At 39.2% G+C, this 17,864-nt stretch overlaps 1 long non-coding RNA gene across 1 annotated transcript; it reads right to left on the bottom strand.

The window, feature by feature from the left end:
* Positions 1–6,682: 6,682 nt before the first annotated feature.
* Positions 6,683–17,333, bottom strand: LOC140501164 (uncharacterized). Its single transcript, XR_011966081.1, has 3 exons — positions 17,194–17,333; positions 12,635–12,696; positions 6,683–8,738 (listed from the first exon to the last, which is right to left on the bottom strand). It is a non-coding gene; the product is annotated as an uncharacterized lncRNA (long non-coding RNA).
* Between the last annotated feature and the right edge of the window lie 531 nt (positions 17,334–17,864).

Raw genomic sequence — 17,864 nt, 5'->3', positions numbered from 1 at the left:
CTGAACCATACTGGTTTCCATGCTTTAGAAGAGGTTGGTCTTTAAGTCTCAGTTTGATAATGTCTGAGGGTCTGAGGTGATCGCAAGGATAACAAAAAATGCAAGCATTTTAGCATAATGACTACATTCTCATCATACTTTTGCCAATACCTTTTTGCTAAGTTTTGAAAAAGGAGATGCTTGTGTTTCAGGCTATGCCAGATAGAGGTCAACTTTAAGAAATACACACTCAAATATACTTTAACAAAATTCTATTAAAACCAGATCCACTGGACTGGGTAGCTTTTATGTATTTCTTTTCACACCACTGCTGATTTCCCAAGACATTTGTGCTTTCAGAAGTTCTCCCTTTTCTAATCAGACCTCCTCTTGCCAAATTCATTCACTGAGGCCACAAGGCAAAGATTCAGATAAATTGCTGCCATGGAAGCAAATAGCATTCCTTCAAAATAGGACTCTGGCTGGGAATCCTAGAGGAGAATGCACTGATTTGGAAAGAGAATTTAAATTTCTGCTGTAATTGAGGAGTTGCACATGTGACTCTGTCAGGGCATTGACCATTATTACATGCCAGGGGAGGACAAGCTCTGACATTGTCAGGCCAACCTTGGATGTGATGTCCTTCCTCAGATGTAATGCCTAGACCTTTCTGTCTGGGGCCAAATCTCATGGGCCTAAGGTACTTAGTCTTAGACTCCAGGATCAGTTGAGTTCAATCTTTCTTTACAACTGCCAGTAGTCATGGATTTTGTAAGTGTTCTTCTCCAGTCCATTTTAGAATGATATTCCTAAAGCAGACATAAACCTCTCTCAAATTTTCTAAGGATTTTTTCTTTTACAAATTATAGTGGGGAAAGACAAGGCATATATAGCAAATCAGAGGAAATTTTAAAGATTTATCATCATAGCTGTCATTTATAGAGCACTTTACAAAGAGGAGAGATAGCAAGCTTGGGACAAGAGAGATCTGAGTGCAAACCCTTCTTCTCACACATTTTGGTTATGTGACCCAGAGCAAATCTTGTAACCTCTCAGTGCTCTAAGACTGTATGTTTCAGAGACAGTGCTGACTCGCATTGTTAGAAAAAAGCTCCCCATAGCAACAAATTTCTATCCTTTACGTAGTTATCATTTGAATTAACAACCCTGTGACATAAGCATTATAATTCCCATTTTATAGATGAAAAAAGTGGATCTGATAGAGATGAAGTGCCTTGCCTATTCTTATATAGTTAATCAGTATTTTACCACTATTCAAAGCTACTTCTCCAATAAAAATGCAAAGGCTTAAAAAATAAGCATCCTTCAATCGTACATAGATTATGAAGTTCAATCCCTGGTTTTAGGACTATATGCTATCCCTAGAGTATTTGCTCCTTGAGAGAGGGTGAGTACCCTAATTTATCTAAATTTTGTATTTTCCTTACCCATAATTTCCTTACTCAGAATTTTATTCTTTCCACAATAAGACACTTAATACATGTTCTCCAGAGGTTCATCATAACTAACTTTTCTAAAATATTATTCATCTCCTTAACTTCTTCCTTTTTTATTTTATGTTTACATTTATTTACATTTGAAAGGAGTAAATTGAAGTCCCCTACTATTATAGTTTTACTATTTCTTCCTGTAACTCATTTGACTTTCCATTTAAGGACTTAGATGCTTTGCCATTTGGTACATGTATGTTCAGTACTGATATTAATTCATTATTTCCGGTACCTTTCAGAAAAATATAGTTTCTTGGTTTATCTCTTTTAATTAGATCTATTTGTGCATTTTCTTTGAGATCATGATTGGTACCCATTTGGTTTTTTTTGAAGCAGAACATATTTTGCTCTAGCCTCTTATTTTCATTCTACATGCATCTTTTTGTTTCAAGTATGCTTCTTGTAAAAACATATTGCTGAATCTAATCCATTCTGTTATCCTTTTCTATCTTATGGGTGACTTCATCTCATTCACATTCACAGTTATAATTATTATATATTTCCTTTCATCCTATTCCACTGATCCTTCTCTTTTTTTAAACTTTTTCTCCTTTATGCATCTCTTTAGCTCTTGACTACTGCCTCCCTTACTCTACCCTCCCTCTTGTCCACCCTTTCTCTTAACCCCTTTCCCTTTTTCCTTATTTGTTAAGATGAATTTATGTAACCAACTTGTGTCTATATATATTCTTCCTTCCTTGAACCAGTTCAGATGAGTGTGAAGATTTGGGGTTGCCAATTCCTCTCCCTTTCCCCACTCCCCCCTCCATTGTTTAAGCCCTTCCTTGTATATTCCATGTATGTAAGATAGCTTTTCCCATTCTTTCTCTCCCTTCCCCTCTTTTAGTGCATTCATCTTCCTCATTCTTGCATTCTTCCTTTGAGATCATCTAAACCCAATAGAATCACACCTAAGCTCCCTAATTAGACTACTTCTAAGACCCTTGGTGATGACAAAGTTCTGAGGGGTTGCATATATCATCCTTCCATATAGTACAAACCATAAATAGTTTAATCTTATCAAGTCCCTTATGATTTCTCTCTATTTACATTTTTATGCTTGAGTCCTGTGTTTGAATGTCAAATAACCTATTCAGCTCTGTTATTTTCATCAGGAATGCTTTAAAGTTTGCTATTTCATTTCAAATCCATTTCTCCCTTCCAGCTCCTTAGTATAGGTTATTTTTAGTTGTAATCCTAAATTCTTTGCCTTCTGGAATATCATATTCAAAGACCTCCATTCCATTATAGTGGCAGCTGCTAAATCTTGTGTGATCCTGACTGTGACTCCTTGCTATTTGAATTGTTCATTTTTGGCTACTTGTAATACTTTCTTTTGGTCCTTAATTAAGTTTCGGATATTAGTTACATTATTTCTCAGAGTTTTTATTTTAGAATTTGTTTTGGGAAGTATTTGGTCGAGTCTTCAAAGTTTTACTTTACTCTATTTTAAGATATTTGGGCAGTGTTCCCTTACAATTTCTTAAAATATGACGTCTATGTTTTATTTTTGTTCATGATTTCAGAAGGATCCATCATTCTTAAATAATCTCTTCTTAAAATCCTATTTTAAATGTCAAGTTTTTTTTTCTATCAGATATATTTCCTTCTAATTTTTTTGACTCATTTTATTATTTGTTAATGTTTCTTAAGGTAGTAGCTTCTATTAATTCTAATTTTTAAGGAGTTATTTTCTTCAGTAAGTTTTTGTATCTCCTTTACAAAGCTGTTATTTTCCCCTCTTAATTTTCTTGGATAGCTCTCATTTGTTTTTTTCCATTTTTCCTCTCTGCCAATATTAAAATGTATTCCCCCCCCCCTTTTTTCTAAGTTCTTTATCTTTTGCTTTATTCTTCTAGGAAATCTTGGTCTTGTGTCCTATCTGCATTTTTTCCTTAGAGGCTTTGCTTGCAAATGTTTTAAAATTATTTTCTTCAATTTATGTCTTTAGCTTCCCTGTCACCATAGTAGCTCTTTATGAAAGGTAAGGTTCTTTTGTTTATTCATTATTTCGGTCTGCTTCTTGACTTTGGACTTTCTTAAGTGTTGAGTTCTGCTCACCTCTGACAGGTTTGAGGGGGAAGTGAATGAGAGAAATGACCTGCTGTTTACACAGTTTGATCTGGAACCTATAAGTTTTTGGTGCTTTCAAAGTGGTGTGATATGAGCAGAGGTCGATTCACTATGCTCTACAAGTTCCTGACCAGGTTTGGCTCTATTGGCTTTCGCACAGTTGAATTTAAGTAGACTTTTGCTGAAATCACTGCTGGCCTACTATGTGGTCCTGCAAGTTCAGAGTAAACTAGGTCAGGGTTACTTTTCTTCACCCTGGATCTTTGATCCAGAACTGCTAATAGGTAATAAAATTGCCAGACAGTACAAGTTTTTGCTCTCAGTGATAGCGCATGGATCCTCTGGGATCTCTTTTGGTCCTAGTGCTTCTCCTTGGGTGCTGTGATGTTCCCTGTCCTACTGATACTATTGTTTCAGAGGTGAAAAAGTGCTTTTAGGTTTAATTTTGAATGGTGCCTCAGAAAGGCCTTGTTGTCCCCAGATCTTTCCTGTACCTATGCCTGAAATACCCACTTTCCTCATTAGATTCATCCTAATTGTCACTGCTAGATTTATCTCTTCCTAACTGGGATAACATATTAGTTAATTATCAGTCATTAGCACCTTAACATAGATTGATTTTTTTATAAGATATAAGGAAGTCATCTAGCAAGGCCCTAAAGGAATGCTACTCAGAGACAATTAGAACTTGATGAAGAGGAAAACAAAGTTCTAGATCATGGGCCACTGACTGAGGTAGAAATCTAAGCAGAAGATTGCAGTGTTGAAAACTGAACATTTAGGAGGCAGATACAGAGCACTAAGAAGTTGGTCAGGGATTAAAAAGAGAGTTAATTTCTCCAAATCTTTTTTCCACATTAGAAAATGAGGCTGTTAGGTGATTTCTTGGATCTCTTCTACTTCTCAAAGTTTTTGTCTTCATCTTTTTCCAGAAACATGGCCAACTTTACACTTAATTCTTAATTTTGCCTGTGGCCAAACCTGCTAATACGAAAACACACAATATTTTGAATCGTTATAGACTAGACTGTTCTGGAACATATGATCTTGAAGTTCTTTGCAGAGGAAAATTCTGCTATTCTTTTTTCTTTTTGTAATATTCATCCAGCTTTTTTTTTAATCTTCCCAGCAGCTTTAAAAGGAATATTTTCAGACATTTAAAAATGTAATGTTCAATTCCATTTTCTCATCCAACCAAAGTAGTCAAAAATAAAAAAAACAAAAACTTAACATTGTGCTGCTGCTGATTTCTTTATTATTATTTTGTTTTCTGTGTTCTACAATCACTTCCATATATCTTAGATTTTTCCCCTCCCTCCCCCTACTCCTTCCTACCCCCCCAGTCTCTCCCAGAGACAGCATACAATTTTATATAGATTCTACCTGCACATTCTTATTAAATACATTTTCACCTTAGTCATATTGCATAGAAGAATTAAAATGAATGGGAGAAATCATAAAACAAGCCAAAACATAATACAAAAGAAAATAATATGCTTCATTTTGCGATCTAGTTCCATAGTTCTTTCCCTGGATGTGCAAGGCATTTTGCCTTAAGAGACCATTGGGAATTATTTAAGTCCTTGCATTACAATGAAGTTCTAAGTTTATCAGAAAAATTCTTTGCACACTGTGGTTGTTTCTGTGTATAAAGTCCTCCTGGTTCTGCTCCTTTCACTCAGCATCAGATGATAAAAGTCTTAATAAATTATAGTATATGATATTCTTTTACATACGTAGAGAATTGCCTATTTATTGTCAAGTGACAAAGTAACAAAAACCTAGGTAGAGAGAGCTTCATCCTTAAACCTTGAAAAGAGATCCCTTGTAGTTCTGACCAGGGTTTCCCCAATTTATTGCTTTCAGGGAATGACTATGCAACATGAACCACAAGTTCTACATAAATAAGCCTCAGTGCTGTAATAAACAAAACAAAACAAAATAAAAAAGCCTTATAGGCATAATTGACAGCTTGCTGTATGGAATTTAACAAAGATAGTAAATAGTTTGCATAAAAGATATACGTTACTTAGCGTGACTTTTTGGTCAGTTGTTTCAGTCCTGTATAACTCTTCATGATCCCACTTGAGGTTCTCTTGGCAAAGATACTGGTTTGCCATTTTCTTCTTCAGTTCATTCTATAGCGAAGAGCTGAGGTGAATGGGGTTAAGTGATTTGCCCAGGGTCACACAGTTAGGGTCTGAGACCAGATTTGAATTAAGGTCTTCCTGACTCCAGGCCCAGTACTCTGTCCACTGCACCAAACCAAGTGTTTGGGTGGTGGAGAGTAACTCGGAAGAGCAAAAAGCTGCTTAAATCCCTCTCAATGCCCTGGGATTCAGAATCCTGGGGACGTCCATGCCCACCCTTCTCTGACAGAAGGGCTCCACAGTCTGGAATTTCATCAAGTGGCAATTGCATTTTCCTTTAGCTGTTGGAAAACAACTTAAATGTATGACAATTCTCATGTCTTTGGGTGGGCCATGAGAGTCTGCTCAATTATAGTGTGAGCATTTGTAACTCAGAAATTGGCAAATACTACAAATCAGGATTGGTTTGTTGTTTTGTTGATTGTCTAGACAAATGATGGGCAAAGCTTAAATAGGTTATCATATGCATACATCTCCCCTACCCCCAGCCCCAGTCCTGTCTGCCCAGAGAACTGATTGTTAAGTCAGCTGGTGTTTACCAGCATACCACTGGGGGAGCAGCTCCATTTTCTTTATTGTGGGAGTTGAGGATTCCCTCCCTAAGGAGGAAAGTCTAAGAAGATAGACCAAGACTGCTAATAGAACTTTGGTAGGAGGGAAGCAATGATCAACTCTGCTCTCTAGCAAAAAGGTGAAGATAAGAGGAGAGGTAGGAGAGCATGTAGGGGAGAAGCACTTCTAAGGGCTGGCTTTTCCCCACTCCTAGCTCATTTCCGGTGGAAGATAAGTGACTTTCCAAATGATCACTTCCCAGTGAAATTCTAACACTTAGAATTGGTACAAATCCATATTTGACCCATTCTGTAAATCTCCTGGGTACTGTATTTAGGTATAAAAGTATAGGTAAACATATGGCTCAAGTCCCCAAGCAAGGCCCAATGTATGAACAAATTGGACAGGAACCATACCTTGAGTAGCAGAGAATTTAATTGGGATAGAGTAGAAAGGTAGATAATAGGGCAAAGTCAAACAGAATTGCAGAATCTCAGAGGCAGAAGGGACCTCAGAGGCCATCTAATCCAGCCCATGCCTGAACAAGAATTCCTTCTACAACATACCTGACTTTTCTGATCTCCATGGAGGGTTATCTGCTTCCTCTGGACAAAGGTCACTCCCCTTGTGAATAACGTTGTTTGGAAGCAATAGGATCATTCTCAGCCCCACATACAGAAATTATGATATCCCCCCAAAGTTCATATATTGGTGGGGAAAGGTTGAAGCCTTTCTTTTCAAGTCACTCATTGGAAAACATGCTTTGGGGTAAGGAAGAGGTCAGTGCTTTCTGTGGCTGAAAGAGTCCATCTATGTCCTCACCTGATCTCTATCCCTCTGCAGTGAAATTCTTGGGTGCTTCTCAACTGCACCCTTCAAGCTCCTTGGCATGGTCGAGGGACAGCCTCGCTGTTCTGCCCCATATCTGCTCCTGCCGAGGTTTGGAAGCTCACTGCTTTGCTGCCCTATACTCTTGACTCCATAGATGTCATCCACTGAAGCACCACCCAGGTAAATGTCATCTCTCTTTTAAACCACCGGGGCTAAAATGCATCAGGGCGTCAACACATTTTCAGCTCTGCTGCTCATCATTCTCACAGTTTATAGCTTTTCTCTGGCTGATGTACAAAAGGGATACTTTACCAGCTGTAAGACTTGAAGACCCAACAGAAGGTCCCCCAGTTCTTGTTCCTAGTTTGGTTAGGGTTACTGAATTCCATTCACCTCTTCCCCGCTTCAGAGTACAGATCTGGTGCCTTCCATCTAGGCAGCACCTCCTTCCGAGTCTTTTTGAGGCCTATACCTTCCTTTCCATCTCCTGTCATGTCCCTCAAAACGTTTCTCCCATCCCAATAAGTAGCACTGGGCCTTGAAAATTGCTTTGTGGCTGTGATAAGAGGGTCCTAGAAAGGTGGGAAGGAGCGCCGTAACGTCCAGTGGTTTTTGCTGGCATGGTGACTTTCATACCAAAGTCCATGTTCTCTTCAAATAGAGACAATAAACTCTTCGAGGGCAGGGCTTGTTTTCTATTTTTCTTTGTGTCCCCAGCACAGTGTTTTGCACATAGTATGTGCTTGATAAATGTTTGTAGAATAGAAATCATGTGAATTAGTTGAATTCAATTCAACAAACAGTAAGTGCCTACTATGTGCACAGTGTGGTGCCCACGGTCAGTTAGGGATTTTCCTAACACAGCAGAAGTCATTGGGGGAATGGACATTTTTGTGGGCAGTGGGGAGGGAGTATCAAAGACAGGAACCAAAGTTTGCTGGTAAGCATGAGACACTCTGAGGGAAGACTGCATTGGGTGGGAGGAGAGGTGGAGCAGGGGAGGCAGATGAGGAGGCAGGATGAGAAGACTGGGGGCCTTCATCTCTAGAAGTCTAAGGAGGGAGGAGATTATGAGTATGAGTTAGATGTGTAGGGAGTAAGGGATGCAAAAGAAGGCAGAAAAAAAGAACTGAAGGTAGGAAAGGATGAAGAAAGGTAAGGAGGAAAGGAACAGAGGCAATAAAGCAGGAAAGGGATTGAAAGACTATGGTATAGAGGGAAGAGAGAGGAAGATGAAATGCAGAACTGGGCTGGACCTGAAGGGTTTTTATTTGTCACCAAGTCACTTCTATCCCTGAGAAGCTGGATGAGTTTCAGAGAAAAACTTTGGGATTTGGGCCCACTCTAAGACATGTCTGGAATTCCTTCCTGGCCATGCTAGGACTGCTTGAAGAAATCCTGCATCTTCTCCAATATTGTTGGAAGATCTCTAGTCTAGGGATAACTTAATTGTACCCTGGAGCAGGCCTGCACTGTTACTTGAAGATTTGCTTTCAAGATCAGTGGACATAGCATCAGGGAAGCATCTGGACACTGCCTGTTCTCCTCCATTTTGCCCTTGGCTATGCTGATGTAGCGATTCTGTGTGTCCAGGTGTTTTTAAGGCTTTTGTCCAGCTCTATGTCTTGTGGTCCACTTCTTCCTGCATTAAAGGAGAGGCAAGAGCCTATTAGATTAATCGGAAACTTTACATAGCTCCATTCTAGGGCTGCCTAACTCCTTTTCACTCCAGGGATACACAGCATTGTTTTATTCTCCTCCATGTGCTAAAAGTGAACATGTGAAAAATGGATCAGAACACTCTACCCCATGTAAATCAGGACTTGTTAGTGAGTAGTTGAAAATATATTCCTTCCCTCCTTAAGGTCTATTTACTCTAATATTTTTGTTTCAGAAATAATCAGCAATGTAGAGTTGAAAATCATCCTCTAATGAACCAGAGTGCTTTTGAACCACTGCATAAGGGTCTGAATTGTGTGTACCCATTATCCATGGGGGAAAAAAAAGTAGTCCACTCAAGATTGACTTGGCTTATTAGGCTTTTCTTAAAAAAATATTGTCACAAAGTCACCTTCACAGAAACTATATTGGGAAAACCCGTTCTGTTTACTCCCTAGCTAGCAATAGCTTATATTTTCTCGACCCTAATGTTATTTTGCCCCAGTGCCCTTAATCTTCCAAGCTTGCTCTAAAAAGTCAAAAGTGCTTCAAAGTGTAGCTACGGAGCAATTACCAGAAGGTGGTAGGCTAGAACAATTTGCTGAAACCATTTCTAAATACCATGCAGCCTCAGAATGTTTCTGGTATCCTGAAGGGCAAGAGGAGACCCAGACTAAACTCTGCCCTAAAAATAATTTGTAAAAAATGTTTAAAAGTTCAAACAATATTTGGGTGACCTGAATTTCCTGTTATTTCTGCGGTCTATTTGTTCACTCTCAGGAAATAACCACACTGAAGAATGTTAAAAATTAAAAATGTTTATGGAATTTCCAGTTCTATGTAGGCTGGACAGGGAGGGGTGGAAGAGGCGACCTCTAGGAGAGCCCTACCCACTATGTAATTACTGAGTTAGGGCAGAACTTTTAGAGGAGGAAGTTGTAGAAACCCTGCCACCAGGCAAGCAAGGAAAGATGGAAAGACCAAAGAGCCCTAACTCCTCAGCTCTCTAAGTAACTACTGAACATAGAGAGAACAGATGGGGTAGGTCTGTGGCTGGCAGTGCCATTCAATGAAGTCTTAAGCACTTTGTCTCACCACCCCTATCTAGGGTGCAAAGGGGAGAGAGGGAGAGGGAGAGAAACAGAGAGAGAGACACAGACAAAGACAGAGACAGAGAAACACAGAGAAACAGAGATGGCGAAATAGAGAGAGACAAAGACAGAGAGAGAGAGAGACTGACTACAAAGGCTGGGGAACTCAAGCATGGTTTTTGTAGAATCAATGTGTTATGCTATGCTTGCCAACCTAGTAAAGGTGTTATATCTCAGCAATACAGCTGAGAATTAAGAGTTATTCAGGGGTCTGAGATGTGGCTTTCCGTGCTGTACTTTTGTGTAAATTTTCTCTATTTCCCTGGGACCTATGAGACTGGTCTTGGCCCTGGGATACATTTTTTTTCCTGTGTATCTGTCATCCTGGTTGATCTACCTGGAAGGTAGAACTCTTTTACTTCAGGTCAGACCTTTTTGGGATCTGGAGACCTGCCTTTGAGCCCCAGCTTTGACGCTAGCTTACTCAGTTAAACTTTCTGAGATTGTTTCTTCATCTTTGAAATGGGAATAATATGCTTTCATTAACTCTTTCACATGTGGCATTGTAGGAAACATGAGGCATTGTAGGCAAAGTACCTTGCAAATCCTATAGAGCTAGCTATATAAATATAACTTCTTGATGAAGCCATGCGTACTTCAACCTACATTGGGCTATTGGACTTTACAATGGATTTTTAGGGATCTCTAAGCTATGTCATCTCCAAAGTGTGATTCTCTCCCCCTCACAGACCCCAGGGCACACAAAAGCCAATGGTGTGGCCTTAAGGAGAACTGCAATATTGGAGGGTGATTAGACACAGCTGTGCAAGCCCTCAGACACTTCATAGCTGCCCCTCTCCCAAGCCAGTAAGAGTCTTGCTGCATCTTTTTCAGGATTTGTTTCTGGGGTTCTGGAACAGAGTAAGATGCAGTGGGTGAGCAAGTGTGGATGGGTTGTAACTTGCATGCAGATCTCATTACAACATCCCTCCTAATTCCTCTTCTAAACTTTGCTATTTTTGTCAAGGCCTCTACCATCTTTCTAACGCTGGCTTAAAACTGTTATATTATTTTCAATTCTCCACCCCACATAGCCAAGCAATTGCCAAATCTTATTGCTTCTACCTCCACAAAATCCCTCAAAAATCCATGTCTTCCTTTCATTATACCAGGTACTAGGCCTTGTGCCTGGTATTTCCATCTCAAGTTTCTCTCCATTCTAACTCATCTATGGGGGCACTTAGGTAGCATCTGGGTCTGGAATCAGGAAAGCCCTGAGTTTGAAGCTAGCCTCAGATACTTACTGGCTGTGTGACCTGGTCAAGTCACTTAACCTTGTTTGCCTCAGCTTCCTCACCTGTACAATAAGGATAGTAATAGTCTCTACCTCCATAGGTAGTTGTGAGGGTCACTTGAAATAATATTTGTAAAGCCCTGAGCACAGTGACTGGCACAGAACAGGTGCTCTATAAATGTTATTTATCTTCCACATAACTGCCAATTGATATTCCCAAAGTGCCAGTCTGTCCACTTAATTGTCCATTTAATAGACTCCAGGGCTTCCCTATTGACTGTAGCATCAAATATTATTTCATATTTATCTTGTCCTTTTAAATTTTTATTTTGCATCAATATTATTAGTACAGTGGCATATGAATATAATTTCCAAGTAAATATATAATATGCTGGGGATGGGCAATTTTTTTTTCTTTTTTTTTTACTGATAGGAGTGTATGATCAAAAAAAAGTTAGGGAGATTGTGACTGTAGACTCCAGGAAAAAGCAGGAAGTGTTGGGCTAAGCAGCCTCATTATAATATGAGGAGTAAAAGAGGTTCTGTAAGACAACCTGCACCTGAAAGACTTAAAACACACAGAAGCCATCCTCTATACATGTCTATTGGTATATTGCTGTGCTTTTGGTTCCCTAGCTGACCCTATTAAGGGAATGAGTTGGCAGAGTGTGTTGGCTGCCAGTATTGCTCTGGTATTCTGGCTGGCAAAGATACTGGGAGAGGGCAACAAGAAGACTGATACACGATTCAGTGGGAGAAGCCTCTTTGGATCCATCTTTTATGGTAACCAAAAAGCTGATGTGATTTGAGGCTACATTAAGGGAAGTATGGTATCCAGGAATACGGATATGACAATCCCAATCCATTCTATCCTGGCCCAAAATGTTAAGAAAGAGAAGTTGTCCATATTGTTAATTGATGCAGAGAGGTCCAGGAAGATTAGCTATTTCCAGAAAGCAATTTTGGGAAGAAATGTAGAAGGGAGAGAACCATATCCGTAACTGAAAAAATGCTTTGGTGGGAGCTATGAGTTATGATTAGGATAGGACATGACCAACAAAGTTTCTAGAAGCTAGGGTAGCTAACTGGTAGATGGGACCCTCTTATTACCAGGTTTAAATTATTTTGTATGGCATAATCAAGGGGTGCTCGAGTCAGCTCAAACCAGTTTCTGAACAAACCAGGGCTTGATTTAACATTGCATTGATTGTCTAAGATTTAAGAAAATGATGGAGAAAATGTTAAAATGCAGATTAATTTTAAAAGTGTGTCATAAGTACATTTCTTTCTTCTTCCTCCCAGATAGCTGGTTATTCAACATTTACCAACATACCTCTGGTCAGAATCTTCTCAAACTTTAATCTCATGAGTTCTCACTAATATATTTTGTTTTAACCATCTAGTCATATGACATACAGCTCATAACAAAGAAATTTTAATTAAATAACAATGTAAAAAATAATATGATATAATCTTAAGCCCAATCAAACATACCTGTATACTCCTTGAGAAGAATGGACTTTCATAAAGATGGAGACCATCTGTGGCCAAAGAACCTGTGTGAAGAGATACACATGCGGGGAATACTTGTGACCAAGATGGGCAGATTGAAAGATAACTCATACCTTTTTTGTTGCAAATTTACTGATGTCTTCTACTAATGTCATTGCACCACCCTCTGTTAGACCTAGATCTATACAGATGCTGTTTTCTGTGGTTCTCAGCCAGGTGTTATTCTCTGTTGTATTTCGTTGGGAATTGTTCTCTTCTGCTCCAGCTGGTGGTCATCTCCAGATATTTTCAGCATTCCCTAATATATTGCCCAACATTCATTTTGGATACCTCAGTTTTAACTTTTACCAATTCTTTTAGCTAAATCCACCTTGCATTGTTGATGGTGGTGGGTACTGGGGTATTGAGGTCAATAAGCCTTTTCCTTGAAGGGCACAGATCTCAGCTGTCTGATTTCTCATCCAATCTCCTGTGCTTTTGGCTAGGGCCAGAGGTGCTGTCTTGAGAGCTGTCAACCCCTCAGTCCTTATCTACTAGAGAGGCTTGGGTTGATAATGTTTTCCTTGGCAGAAATGAGCATGGATCTCCTCAGGCATCATTCTCAGTCAACAGCTAGGAAGCTTTTTGTTCTCTTTTAGTGTTAGATTTCTTTCCATTACTGACTTTTTATAAAGTTCAGTTCTCACCCTGGCTATCTCAAAGCCTAAACTGAGAAGAGTTCTGACCGTTAACATCTTCTCAGAAATTTTCAGTTAACTGCTTCTCTCACTCTAAAATTCTGCTTGGCTTTTGCTTGACTGATCTTAACCACCTCCAGCTTTTTCACTTGACCAAAGCTTTGCTGTCTTTATCCCTTGGACTCTCACTTTATCCCTCACCTAATTTCCGTTCAGAAACCTATTTTGAAGATTTTTTTCAAACCCACCACCCCTCAAAGTAAATCTCCTCAGGACTATCAGCTTCTTCTTCAAATGGAAAGAGAACTGAGTGACTCTAAGGCTAAGATGTTCTAACATCACTCCCAGAATCCCCTTTGCTCAACACAGGCTATCAACTGTCACACTGGCCACAGAATACCGCAAGGCTGTTCTATGCAAATAAGCAACTCCCAACCTGGCCAGAGGATTCTGAGCAGGTTCAAACTTGTCTCCCACTGCTCCCTGACCCAATCTCACTGCACCTTCTCACTGATAAGGTGTCATAGAATAAAAGACACACAAGTGGTGCCATAGTAAAATCAAAAGGTATGTGTAGGACCTTGTTGTCGGTTTGGTGAAGTCTATGGACCTTTCTCAGAATAAAGTTTTTAAATGCATAAAGTAAAATTGATAAATCACAGTTAGATTGCAAGCATGTGTACATAAACATATAAGGAATATATACATACATAATACAAAGAGAACCAATTATATTAAGATATAAAAATGATAAAATAAACATGTTCAGGAGCCCACAGGGTCTTGAGAATAGATGTGTTTCTTTTGTTTTTTTCCAATACTGTCTTTGTTTTGTTTTTTTCACATGCTAATCTTGGATTGACTTTCCACTGGATTCAATCTAAAACTTCTTTGCTCTACATCTATGTGGAACAAAAATCAGTCTACACATTTGGCTGTACATAATTAGCAAAAGAAATTAGAGAGAGCACATAAGGAATCTTAAAACACAAGCCAGTCTCTAAGACCTCATGTAAGCTGTCTCCTCAAGTCATCTTACATGAATACCCAATGGAAATAGGTGTAACATTTCAGCGTCTCTTGAGTTCGTTTGTTACCATTGTCAACTTCAGTTTCAATCGGCATGGGATTTATACAACACTTAGTACTCAGCCAGAAAACAACCTAGCTATCCCTTCTGCTGCAGTTATCACACATTTCTACTCTACTTTTCTCTGAGGAAACTGAATTGCTATGAAAACATTTTAATTAAGATTTTGAACAGGGGGTAAAATTGGAGGAAGAAGCAAGGTAAATAACTATGTGCTGCTGAAGGAAACAAACACAAAGATAGATTTGATTTAAATATGATAACCAATTGTGGATTGACCTGTCTTTCCTGTGATTGTCAGAGTGTAAGTGGCTCATCTGATTAGCTCTTAGACTCTGTCCACCTCTTCACTTCTTATGACTTCCATGTTTATTTCTCCCAGTCCTGTGTGATCACTCAGAGAAGATACATTTTCCCTACAGAGGAATACTAGTCTGAGGGAAAGGGTTACTACTTTTCCTGAAGGAGTGCCTCAAATCTGAAAGAAAGATGAAAATTTCTAATTTCTTTTCCTCTTTTGGGCATCTATTAGAAGGATATCCTTGTTTACCACCAACATATCTATTCTACTTGAAGACTTATTGCTACTGTTTTACTTTCTATAAACCTATAAATAGTTCACCATTAGGAAAATATGCTTATTAAATTCCTGTCAATATTCTGAGCTAGTCATTATTTCAGTCATGTCTGACTCTTCATCACCCCATTTTGGTGTTTTCTCGGCAAAGATACTGGAGTGATTTACTATTTCCTTCTCCAGTTCATTATAGATAAGGAACTGAGCCAAATAGGATTAAGTGACTTGCCCAGGGTCATATAGCTAGTATGTATCTGAGGCCAAATTTGAACTCATGAAGATGAGCCTTTCTGATTCCAAGCCCAGTCATATCAATAAAATTTTTGTTTTAGAAGAATTACTGACCCTTTTATAGCGCAGTTTCTGCCATACTTTCATGTTTCAGATACACAAATTGGGTGCACAAGCAGGCTGTAGCTTATGTCATGACTGTGTATGAGAAAACACATAACAGATGTGAGCAAAGGCAACTGTCCTACTCCACTCTTTGCTTTCAAACCATCCTCTACTCAGGTGCCAAAATAAACTTCAGCACAGATGTGATCATATCTGACCTGCTAAAAGTATCCAGTGCCTATGTATTGCCTTTAGGATAAAATACAATATCGTCTCCCTGGCATTTAAATCAAAATGGCAAGAATAGTAGCAACGGTCCAAGCCCAGGAGTTTGCAAAGTCTCCCATCATGCAATGGCAACTCAGATAGATTCAGATCCCATCTCTAACCCTTACCACCTGTGTAACCTTGGGCAAATCACTTTCCTTCCTTGGAACTTGATTTACACATCTGTAAAATAAGGAGATTGGATTCCATGACCTCTCAAGTCATTCCCAGATTGAGATCTATGATTCTATGTGTGAAAGCTGTCTAGATGACTATATGCCAAACCATCCACCAGCGTATGTTAAATGTGTCTTAGGTGCCAAGGACTGTTCTAGGTGTTGAAGATACAGATAAAAATAAAACAATCTCTCCTCTTACAGAACTCACATATCTTTGTATATTACATATATAATGCACATATATGTATATTTATACATGTAAAATATGCACAAGACAGATGCAAGCTAAAGCTTTTGGGGGAAGGTAGGAAGGCTTCGTGTAGAAGTTGGTCTCTGAACTGAGCAGTAAAGGAAGTTGGGGGATTGCAGAAGCAGGTGTGAGGAATAATTATATTCAAGGTATGGAGAACTGACAGGAATAAGGACACAGGAGGTAAAGTTTGTCTCATATGAGGAAAAGTAGAATGCTCATGTGGTCAGCCCTTAGAGTGGGTAAAGGGGGGATAATGATAATAGCTAGCACTTATATAGTGCTTAAATATTTGCAAAGTGCTTTTTATGCATTATCTCATTGCATAATTGTCACTGTTGAAAATTGATTCCAATGAGATAACAGTGGATAGACGACTAGGCTTGGAGTCAGTAAGACCTGAGTGGGAGATACTTAAGGCAGAAGACCTGAAGCAATGAGTGTCCCAGCCTTTCTATTTGGGGGGGGGGGGGGTGCCGGGAATGATGGCTGGATTACATATAGGAAGGATGATGGAGATGAAATGGATTGTTCAACTCACTGACTGAATGAGCAACACGTAACGAGAAGAACAAATTCACACAAGCACACTAGCATAGAAATGTTAGAGAGTCAGTCCTGGTGTTCAGTAGTTCTGGACTTGTCTCATAATGATCAATGCCTTTCAAAAATAAAATTAATTCTGCCTCTTCCACCAAATGAATTCGACCAAAGTGCCAACAGGAAACTTTGAAGAACAAAAGAAATTATATAGAATGTAGGTTGCTGTTGGTTAAAAATTTTGATTAAAATTTAAATCTAAGACTGAATAAGTCTTGCTCCTGCTGTTGAAATAGCAACCCCAACCCCATGCAAAACAAAACAGAACACATAGGTTTTCATGGCTGACACCTGGGACAATATGTTTGTTTTAATCTCTAGTCTTCTCTCTCCCCAGCCCCAACCCACTCTTCTGCCCAATTTCCTTACGTCTGTTGAGGGTACTACTAAATTTCCTAATGCCCAGGTTCCTAAGCTCAGTTTCATTCTGGACTTTCTACTTTTCCTCACATTCATATCAAATCAATTGGCCGATTTTTCAATTCTGCATATATAACATCTCGTGAGTTTGATCTCCTCTCTACTTACAAGGTAACCTTTTTGTTCAATCCTTATCACTTTTTACCTGAACTGTTGCTGTGCTCGTCGGTTTCCCTGCCTCTGCTTTCCTTTTACTTCAATCCATCCTTCACACAGCTGCCAAAGTCATACTCCTAAAACAGGAGTCTGAGCATGTCACACCTGATCATTAGAAAACATTGGTGAAATTCTTACTATATCCCAAGCACTGTGCTAAGTACACAGAATGTGAAGATATGAAGAAAGAAACAAGGAATGACTTACATACAAGGAATTCTTTGTATGTAAGTAATTTAGCACATATAAGATAGCTACGGAGGAGATGGAAGGTAACCTTAGAGGCAATGGGGGTAGGAGGGAGCAGGGGAAAGGGATCAGGAAAGGCTTCTGTAGGGAATAGTCTTTAAGCTGCACCTTGAAGGAAGACAGATCCTGTGCATTAGAGATGCAGGAGCATTCCAAATGTGGGAGTCAGTGCAAGGTTAGTGAGCTAGAAGATGGAGCCTAGTGTTTGAGGTGTAATGAATGGGTCACTATGGCAATATCATAGAGGGTGTGGAGGGAGAGCTAAAGTGCGAAAATACTGGAAAATAAGGAAGGGATCATACTGTAGACACTTTAAAACATCAAGTAAAGGATTTTATATTTGTTTCTGGAGTTAATTGGGAATGACTGGAGTTTATTGAGTAGGGGTGAGTGATCACAGTCACAGACTCA

Source organism: Notamacropus eugenii, chromosome 4, assembly GCF_028372415.1.
Source record: "Notamacropus eugenii isolate mMacEug1 chromosome 4, mMacEug1.pri_v2, whole genome shotgun sequence".
NCBI classification, from domain to species: domain Eukaryota; kingdom Metazoa; phylum Chordata; class Mammalia; order Diprotodontia; family Macropodidae; genus Notamacropus; species Notamacropus eugenii.
This window is presented reverse-complemented; position numbering and strand designations above follow the sequence as displayed.